Source organism: Armigeres subalbatus, chromosome 1 (assembly GCF_024139115.2).
Source record: "Armigeres subalbatus isolate Guangzhou_Male chromosome 1, GZ_Asu_2, whole genome shotgun sequence".
In the NCBI taxonomy this organism is placed as follows: Eukaryota; Metazoa; Arthropoda; class Insecta; order Diptera; family Culicidae; genus Armigeres; species Armigeres subalbatus.
The window spans coordinates 100,329,077-100,339,059 of NC_085139.1; the positions used below are offsets into that span (position 1 = coordinate 100,329,077).

The window sequence follows — 9,983 nt, forward strand, 5'->3', positions numbered from 1 at the left end:
GAGAAGGCCTCAGTTGTGGCACCTTCGTCGGCCTTCTCGTTTCCCCCAGGTGGCTGATAAAAGCGTCCTGTTCTATCTTTGCTTCTCACTTCTCACATTACACAACTCACTTCTCCCTTCTAACTTCTCTCTTTTTGCTTCTCACATCTCACTTCTCTTAATGCACTTCTCAGCTTTTACTTATCACTTCTCGTTTCTCACTTCTCAAATCTCACTTATCACTTCTCGTTTCTCACTTCTCACTATTCACATCTTCTTCTTCTTATTGGCTTTACATCCCAACACTGGGACAGAGCTGCCTCGCAGCTTAGTGTTCATTAAGCACTTCCACAGTTATCAACTGCGAGGTTTCTAAGCCAGGTTACCATTTTTGCATTCGTATATCATGAAGCTAGCACGATGATACTTTTATGCCCAGGGAAGTCGAGACAATTTCGAATTCGAAAATTGCCTAGACCGGCACCGGGAACCGAACCCAGCCACCCTCAGCATTGTCTTGCTTTGTAGCCGCGCGTCTTACCGCACGGCTAAGGAGGGCCCCACTATTCTGTAACCTGTGGTTTCATTTTCTGTTATTGCTGGCTCCACCGCAAGTAATAATCCCCGCCACCAAGCCCACTGTGCTTCTCACTGTTTTGAACCGGTAAGGGTTCTCACCTTACCAGTGAGAAATGTGAGCACCACTTTGACACCAACACCCATCACGCGAAGATAGTTACAGCGGTTTGAGTGCAAGAAAAGAAATAACTTGCCAAACGTAAAATACGTGCCCACAGGGAAAGCCAGTTGGAAGGGTTGCCAAACTGGATCGGAACCATTAGGGTTCGGGTATTGTCGGGTTCGTCGTATTCCAATTAAAACTGCTCAGCTATTCCATCAAGCGGTCTGTTCTGTCCTAGACTCCACCAAGAGTCGTAGTGCGCGCCGGGATTTAATATTTAATTAATTTGTCCAAGTGATAAACTAAAAAAATAGTGAAAGTTGCTAGTTCATAGGCCATTGCATCAGTTGGCCAAGAGAAAGGATCTAAAAGTGTAAGAGTCCTTAGGGAAGTAGGTGTGTTGTAAGAAAAGTAATTGTTTTTTATTGTATCCAGTATTGTTTCGTAGATCTGAACAATCTATTGTGAGAAAATTAATGAAAAAGGCCACGTAGAAAAGACAAAAGTTATATTGTGTACATCAATCAAGAAGAAAGGTAAATTGTTTAATTATAAGAACAAATGTGTACTGAAAAGATCACCAGTGGCGTCACCAGGGTACTGATGCTAGGGGTAGGTCCAGCAAGTGGGCCTTTTTTCTGCTTCTTTGCTTTTTTCGTCTCGCAGAGCCCGATACGGCGGTATAAGTGCACTCCAAGGACAGAAGGCGGATTCCCAGTGGTACGTCAATCTGCTACATTCTCACCATTCGCTGGTCACCCACAACGCCCACGTGGAGGGCGGTGTCCACAGCCCGTGCTTGTGCCTTAAGTGTCCCGCCATTGACCTCGTTGACCATTGGTTGGAATCTGCCATCGTTACTACGCCATCAGCCGGGCCCTGGAGCGGCCAGTACCGTTAGCCATCGTCCGGCAATCGTGCACGTTCTTTCGGCATACGCCCTCGCCGCCGGAGCCGCTATTATACGCACGCCATTGCAAACTTCTTTCGGCAATCAGCATCGTCGCCGGATACGCTATTGTTAGCACGCTTTCGTCCGGGCGCCGGAGCGGCCCACGCCCGTGGCCATCGTCCGGTCACCGCCAGTCAACCATCACCATCGCAGCCCGTGCTCACGGGGTCACTAGCGCCGGCCATCGATTCGTTGGCCAATCCCTCGTCCTTGTGATCATCCCGTGCTCGCGTTAAACCGTGAGCTCCGAACAACAGTGCGGCAGTGTTCTCCAATTAACATCAGTCCGAAAGCAGAGCGAACCACGGTGTGACGAGAATCGATGTCCCGTGATAACCGTCATCCAGAGCAGTGCATCGCCGTCACCGTTAGAGAGGCCATGATAGAAAAACGCAAGTACCCTACCCCTAGAAGAATGACGTCACTAAAAACCTTAATTTGTAATAAATTAGCATGCTAAGATAAAAGCAGGGATTGAACTTATCATTTCATTATCATTTAGTATTCAGCCAAGAACTCGTTCCAGAGGCGGAATTCCGAAAAGTGTTGTAGGCGGACTTCTAGCGCTGATTTCCCTCTACAACTTTGTCTAAGGATACATTGCTCTATGTCTAATATAAACAGCGTGAAACGCTAGAAACACTCAATATACTAAATGATAATAAGTGTTATTATCATTTAGTATATAAAATGATACTAGCGTTTCCCGCGGTGAATATTAGACATAGAGCAATATACCCTTAGACAAAGTTGTAGAGGGGAATCAGCGCTAGAAGTCCGTCATACAACACTTTTCGGAATTCCGCCTCTGGAACGAGTTATTGGCTGAATACTAAATGATAATGAAATGATAAGTTCAATCCCTGGATAAAAGTACTGTGTACCGAGTACAATTAATTGACAGCTAAGCCTTGAATAAGTCTCATTCACTATTTTGTTTGCTTTTCGCCTCGTTTCGGACTCATAAGGTAGTCACCAGTCCTCGCTTGTTGGGATCGAGGAAGAATTGATCGCTTGATGAGCTTTTGAGAATTTAGATACGACACAGTTTGCTGATCGTCCATAGCACGCCGGTGGGCACGTGTCGCGTTACACACGTGCGTGTAACACTCCTGCTGTGGGTAAGTTCGGTCGTGGGTGTGTAGTGGCAAGGTAAGGTAAACGACCCTGTATTTGTCTCCCCATCCTAGCTTCGGTGCAGCTAGCGGGTAACAATTCACATATCACATCTTAATCTCATTTCCCACTTCTTACTATTCACTTCCCGCCTCTCACTTCTAACTTTTTATTTATTTATCATCAGACTAAGGCCGGAGTGGCCTGTGCTGCACATAAAAGACTTCTCCATTCAGCTCGGTTCATGGCTGCACTTCGCCAACCACGCAGTCTGCGGAGGGTCCGCAAGTCGTCCTCCACCTGATCGATCCACCTTGCCCGCTGTGCACCTCGCCTTCTTGTTCCCGTCGGATCGTTGTCGAGAACCATTTTCACCGGATTACTGTCCGACATTCTGGCTACGTGCCCGGCCCACCGCAGTCTTCCGATTTTCGCGGTGTGAACGATGGATGGTTCTCCCAACAGCTGATGCAACTCGTGGTTCATTCGTCTCCTCCACGTACCGTCCGCCATCTGCAACCCACCATAGATGGTACGCAACACTTTCCTTTCAAAAACTCCCAGTGCGCGTTGGTCCTCCACGAGCATCGTCCAGGTCTCGTGTCCGTAGAGAACTACCGGTCTTATAAGCGTTTTGTAGATAGTCAGTTTGGTACGGCGGCGAACTCTATTCGATCGAAGCGTCTTGCGGAGTCCAAAGTACGTACGATTTCCAGCCACTATGCGTCTCCGAATTTCTCTGCTGGTATCGTTATCGGCGGTCACCAGTGAGCCCAAGTACACGAATTCTTCAACCACCTCGATTTCGTCACCACCGATAGAAACTCGTGGTGGGTGGCTCACATTGACCTCTCTTGAGCCTCTTCCTATCATGTACTTCGTCTTCGACGTGTTGATGACTAGTCCAATCCGTTTAGCTTCGCTTTTCAGTCTGATGTAGGCTTCCTCCATCCTCTCAAAGTTACGTGCCATGATATCAATGTCGTCGGCGAAACCAAATAACTGGACGGACTTCGTGAAAATCGTACCACTCGTGTCAATCCCTGCCCTTCGTACTACTCCCTCCAAAGCGATGTTGAATAGCAGACACGAAAGACCATCACCTTGCCGTAACCCTCTACGGGTTTCGAAGGGACTCGAGAATGCCCTGAAACTCGAACTACGCACATCACCCGATCCATCGTCGCCTTGATCAACCGTATCAGTTTATCCGGAAATCCGTTTTCGTGCATTAGCTGCCATAGCTGGTCCCGATCGATTGTATCATATGCGGCTTTGAAGTCGATAAATAGATGATGTGTGGGCACGTTGTATTCGCGGCATTTCTGCAATACTTGACGTATGGCGAACACCTGGTCTGTGGTAGAGCGTTCACCCATAAAACCCGCCTGGTACTGCCCCACGAACTCTCTTGCAATTGGTGTTAGTCGACGGCATAAAATTTGGGAGAGTACCTTGTAGGCGGCGTTCAGCAATGTGATTGCGCGGTAGTTGCTACAATCCAGCTTATCGCCCTTTTTGTAGATGGGACACACGACACCTTCCATCCACTCCTGCGGCAGAACCTCATCCTCCCAAACCTTGGTAATCACCCAGTGCAGCGCTCTAGCCAGTGCTTCACCACCGTGTTTAAACAGCTCTCCTGGTAGTTGGTCAACTCCAGGGGCTTTGTTGTTTTTCAGCCGGCCGATCTCCTCCTGGATTTCCTGGAGATTCGGAGCCGGAAGTCGCATGTCCTGCGCGCGTGCTCCTAGGTTCATTACCATACCGCCACCGTTGTCTGCCATATCGCCATTCAGGTGCTCTTCGTAGTGCTGCCGCCACCTTTGGATCACCTCACGCTCGTTCGTAAGAAGGTTCCCGTTTATGTCCTTACACATATCGGGCTGTGGCACGTGGCCCTTACGTGAACGGTTCAACTTCTCATAGAACTTTCGTGCGTTATTAGCGCGGTACAGTTCCTCCGTCTCTTCACGGTCTCGATCTTCCTGCTGGCGCTTTTTCCTCCGGAAAATCGAGTTTTGTCTGTTCCGCGCCCGTTTGTATCGTGCCTCGTTCGCCCTCGTGCGGTGTTGCAGCAATTTCGCCCATGCTGCATTCTTCTCCTCAACTAACTGCTCACATTCGCCGTCATACCAGTCGTTTCTCTGATCCGGAGCCACCGTGCCTAGTGCAGCGGTTGCGGTGCTTCCAATGGCGGATCGAATTTCTCTCCAGCCATCTTCAAGAGATGCTGCGCCTAGCTGCTCTTCCGTTGGGAGTGCCACTTCCAGCTGCTGCGCGTAGTCTTGGGCTAGTCTACCGTCTTGTAGCCGCCCAATGTTAAGCCGCGGCGGACGACTCCGACGCGTGTTGATCACCGTCGAGAGTTTTGAGCGCAGACATACTGCGACGAGGTAGTGGTCGGATTCAATATTCGCACTGCGGTAAGTGCGTACGTTCGTGATGTCGGAGAAGAATTTACCGTCGATTAGAACGTGGTCGATTTGGTTTTCCGTTACTTGATTAGGTGATTTCCATGTGGCCTTGTGGATATTCTTACGGTACCATTCCGCGGGAGGCTGCAAAGTTTATGCATCGTTGGCCGTTGTCGTTCGATACGGTATGCAGACTATCCGGTCCGATGACCGGTCTATACATTTCCTCCTTCCTACCTGAGCGTTCATGTCACCGATGACGATTTTGACGTCCCGCAGTGGGCATCCATCGTATGTCTGCTCCAGCTGCGCATAGAACGCTTCTTTCTCGTCGTCGGATCTCCCTTCGTGTGGGCAGTGCACGTTGATGATGCTATAGTTGAAGAAACGGCCTTATCCTCAGCTTGCACATCCTTGCGTTGATTGGCTGCCACCCAATCACGCGTTGGCGCATCTTTCCCAGCACTATGAAGCCGGTTCCCAGCTCGTTGGTGGAGCCACAGCTTTGGTAGAAGGTAGCCGCTCGATGCCCGCTTTTCCACACTTTCTGTCCTGTCCAGCAGATTTCCTGCAGCGCTACGACATCGAAGTTGCGGGGATGTAATTCATCGTAGATTATCCTATCGCAACCTGCGAAGCCTAGCGACTTGCAGTTCCATGTTCCAAGCTTCCAATCGTGATCCTTTATTCGTCGCCTAGGTCGTTGCCGATTGTATCGAGTCGTATTATCTTCTATGTCGTTCGTAATAGTTGTTTTTAAAGGCGGCTTATTGGGCCTGCGCAAACCTCCTGTCTCGTCGGAGGGCCGTCGTGTCAGGGCTGTTTAGCGTCCCACCTAACACCAGGACTTGGGCGTGTGCGCTTTGAGCGGCACACGGTCGCTTTGGTGGAGCCTGCTTGCGGATACATGCAGCTTTTTATAGAGGTTTAACAGGGCCCACTGTCAAACCCCACCACATCCTAGGCAGGCGCCACAACTCGCAGATGGCCTGGGGAGGGATCGTCAAGCCCTTGGACATAGTCCCTGCTGCCCGAGATTCACTTCTAACTTCTCACTCCTTATTTCTCACTTCTTACTTCCCACTTCTCGCTTCTCACTTCCCACTTCACACTCCTCACTTCTATCTTCTAACTTCACTCTTCTTGCCTTCACTCCTCACATCTTACTACTTTTCATTTCTCGCTCCTCACTTCTCACAATTCAGTTCTCTCCATTCAATTCTGGCTTCTTACTTCTCACTTCTCACATCTTACATCTCACTTCATGTATTGAATTTCTCACTTCTCATTTATCGCTTCCAACCCACTTCTCGGCTCTCACTTATTACTTCTCGTTTCTCACTTCTCACTTTTCACATATCACATCTTTATCTCATTTCCCACTTCTTGCAAATAATTTTCTTAAAAGGAACTTTACTATTAAACGCTTCATCTTTACGACACCGTTCACAAAATCCGGTGAGCTACACGAACAATGTAAGCGCAAAACCGTTTTGACCACCGCCAATCACTTCCCGTATGCGAAGACCCGCATCCAAGTGGTTGGCCGTGAGCAAATCGTTCTGGAACCGATCGAGGTTGCTATTGAGGATATTCAGAAAAAGACTGCCTAGTTTCCCGCTGCCACAAACCAGGAACCGGCGGATCCGAAGATTCTGCAAATGGTTCTGCAGGGTAGCATCGGGACCACCGTAAACCAAGGCCCAATGGAAATGGCACTGGTGTTCTTGTCGGGAATCGCCGATAGCACAACCATTCCCACCAAGCATCAGAATAAGCTTCGGCTATGCTTTAAGGTGACTTGCGGTGGCACTCCAATATCTTTGTAGGTGTACCATAAAAATCATCAACTCAAGATTAGTAGTCGTGAGAAACTTGACTACCAATCTACAAGGCAAACAAAAATAACATGTTAACATCCGATTACCGTAAACATTGCATGATTGTGAACGATTTCAGTCCGAGTTGAACACAGGAATACTCAATACTGTTTGACTATGGCATAAACTAACGAAATGTGTCCGAGAATCAACAGATTTGCTTTGATTTACGACGATATTTAGGTATGTGTTATTTTTTCATTATGCTATTTAGCTGTTTGTGTTTATACGTCTCGCGACATTGTTGCCAGCACAAATAGCATAATTGAAATTTACTGCGTTTTCTTTTTGATTTTTCAAGATGTCCCAAAGTAGGATAATGAAGATATAATTATGGCATTAATAGATAACAGGTTGGAGGGAAATTTATTATTTTTTCGATATTTTACATGTTTTCACTATGATTTCACAGTATTTCATGTTGACATCATTGTCTGCTGCTATAGGTAATGACATCTCCGCCCACAAGCATGTACTTTGTCTTTGACCGTCACCACCAAACCAACTTTTGTTGCTTCACGTTTCAGGCGGGTGTACAGTTCTGCCACCTTTGCAAATGTTCGGCCGACAATGTCCATGTCATCCGCGAAACAAAAAAATTGACTGGATCTGTAGAAAATCGTACCCCGGCTCTCCGCATGACACCTTCTAGCGCAATGTTGAACAACAGGCACGAAAGTCCATCACCTTGTCTTAGTCCCCGGCGCGATTCGAACCACCTGGAGTGTTCGTCCGAAAACTTCACACAGTTTTGCACACCATCCACCGTTGCTTTGATCAGTCTGGTAAGCTTCCCAGGGAAGCTGTTCTCGTCCATAATTTTCCATAGCTCTACCTGGTCTATACTGTCGTATGCCGCCTTGAAATCAACGAACGACCTGGTATTCATGGCATTTTTGAAGGATTTGCCGTACAGTAAAGATCTGGTCCGTTGTCGAGCGGCCGTCAACGAAGCCGGCTCGATAACTTCCCACGAACTCATTCACTAATGGTGACAGACGTCGGAAGATGATCTGGGAAAGTTCTCACACTCCAGCTTGTCGCTTTTCTTGTAGATGGGACATATCATCCCTTCCTTCCACTCCTCCGGTAGCTGATCAGTTTCCCAGATTCTGACTATCAGTTTGTGCAGGCAAGTGGCCAGTTTTTCCGGGCCCATCTTGATGAGCTCAGCTCCGATACCATCCTTACCAGCTGCTTTATTGATCTTTAGCTGTTGGATGACATCCTTAACTTCCCCCAAGGTGGGGGCAAGTTGGCTTCCATCGTCCGCTGAACTGACGTAGTCATCTCCTCCGCTGCTTTGACTTTTACTGCCTGAACTCTCAGCGCCATTCAAATGTTCCTCGTAGTGCTGCTTTCACCTTTCGATCACCACACGTTCGTCCGTCAGGATGCTCCCATTTTTATCCCTGCACATTTCGGCTCGCGGCACGAAGCCTTTGCGGGATGCGTTGAGCTTCTGGTAAAACTTGTGTGTTTCGCTTCTTCCATGCGGCGTTTCTTCTCCTGAAAAAGGAGGTTAATGGAATAAGCTCGAGATAAGATTTTGATATGAGATATGAGATTTCAGAACATTGTAAATTGATGTCCAAGTCGGGTGGTTTAATCCCCGGAATATAGGCAATTAACTTTGATTGAACTGAACTTGTGTTGTGTGCTCTTGCCTACGCAATGCGGTCTGAGCTTGACGACCTATTGGCAGATAGCTCACACAACCTCACAGTTCAGCACAATTGCTGATGAATGGTTGTAGCCGCCAGACATTCTAAATACTCACGCTCCTCTAATGTGAACGTGTACTATACACATGTGGAAGTGTTGGCTTGACAAATGGATTGCGAGTGATTTGACTATGGGTCCAATTTGGGAATATCGAGCTCATTCAGTAGCCGCTAGGTTGCGAAGGCCGACGGAGGTCCTTTGTAGCTTAGTTGGTTAATGCACCAGTCACATATGAGATTTCAGAAAATTCCCACAATGTTTTTAATTCCGGGAACTTCAAACACCACGTTATCACGCATCATCGTCGGGTGGCAGAACAACTGGAATTATTAACAGCAGCAAACAGTGCGATCGAAGAAGGAGAATCTGGCCTGAAAAAGGAACGCTCTTGTAAAATATGCGTAGAAACGGATCGAAATCAACTTTTGCTAGGGACGATCCAACTGGCCACATGTCATAATCTTCCGTTGTGTTTTCCTGATTGAACGGTAATGCAGAATTTAGTATTCCCATACTATAACCAAAAATTGGCACGGAAAGAATCAAAACTGAAATCTCGCTTAACTTTTCAAAAGGACCTAAGCAACATTTTTTTCATGATTTAATTTGAGTACTGCAATCAAAAGCTTTCATATTGGTCTGTTGATTGCAGTATACAAATTAAATAATGAAAAAATGTTACTTAGGTCCTTTTGAAAAGTTAAGCGAGAAATGTCGGGAAAAGTTATACATTTGAAGATCGATCTAGCGGGCGGCATGTACTGGGCATCGACGTTCAGTTCACAGCTGACGACAACACCGTGCAATTAAGGACCCTAGGTAAGTTGAAATATTAAATTAGGTGACCATCATTGAACTAAACTACATTGAATTTCCATAAGCAAACAAACATAAAAGCTAATTTCTCATGAGTTTTAATTTATGCAGCTGGGCTACTATGATAGTTTTCGAACTGCTTGTGATTGGTAGATCGTTTACGTTTCCGGCTTAGAAGCTTGAAGAAATTCAATGATGTGATGTTCAACAATTAGCCGACCACGCAGGCATCAACAAAACAAACAAGTACAGAATTCACTGGGCATATGGTCGCTATCACCGGTCCCATAAAACACCAGAAGAAAAAGAAGGAGAAAAGAAGCGTGTGCATGAATTTTAACAATGTGATGCGTACGTAAACAACACTATCCGATGCGTAATTTCTCTTCATATTCCATAGAGATTAGACAGAATGA

The 9,983-nt window shown here is 47.0% G+C and overlaps 1 long non-coding RNA gene across 1 annotated transcript; it reads left to right on the top strand.

Moving 5' to 3' along the window:
* Nucleotides 1-562: 562 nt before the first annotated feature.
* LOC134202218 (uncharacterized) lies at nt 563-2,227 on the top strand. The gene is made up of 3 exons (XR_009977185.1): nt 563-1,034; nt 1,097-1,197; nt 1,278-2,227. It is a non-coding gene; the product is annotated as an uncharacterized LOC134202218 (long non-coding RNA).
* The last annotated feature ends 7,756 nt before the right edge of the window (nt 2,228-9,983 follow it).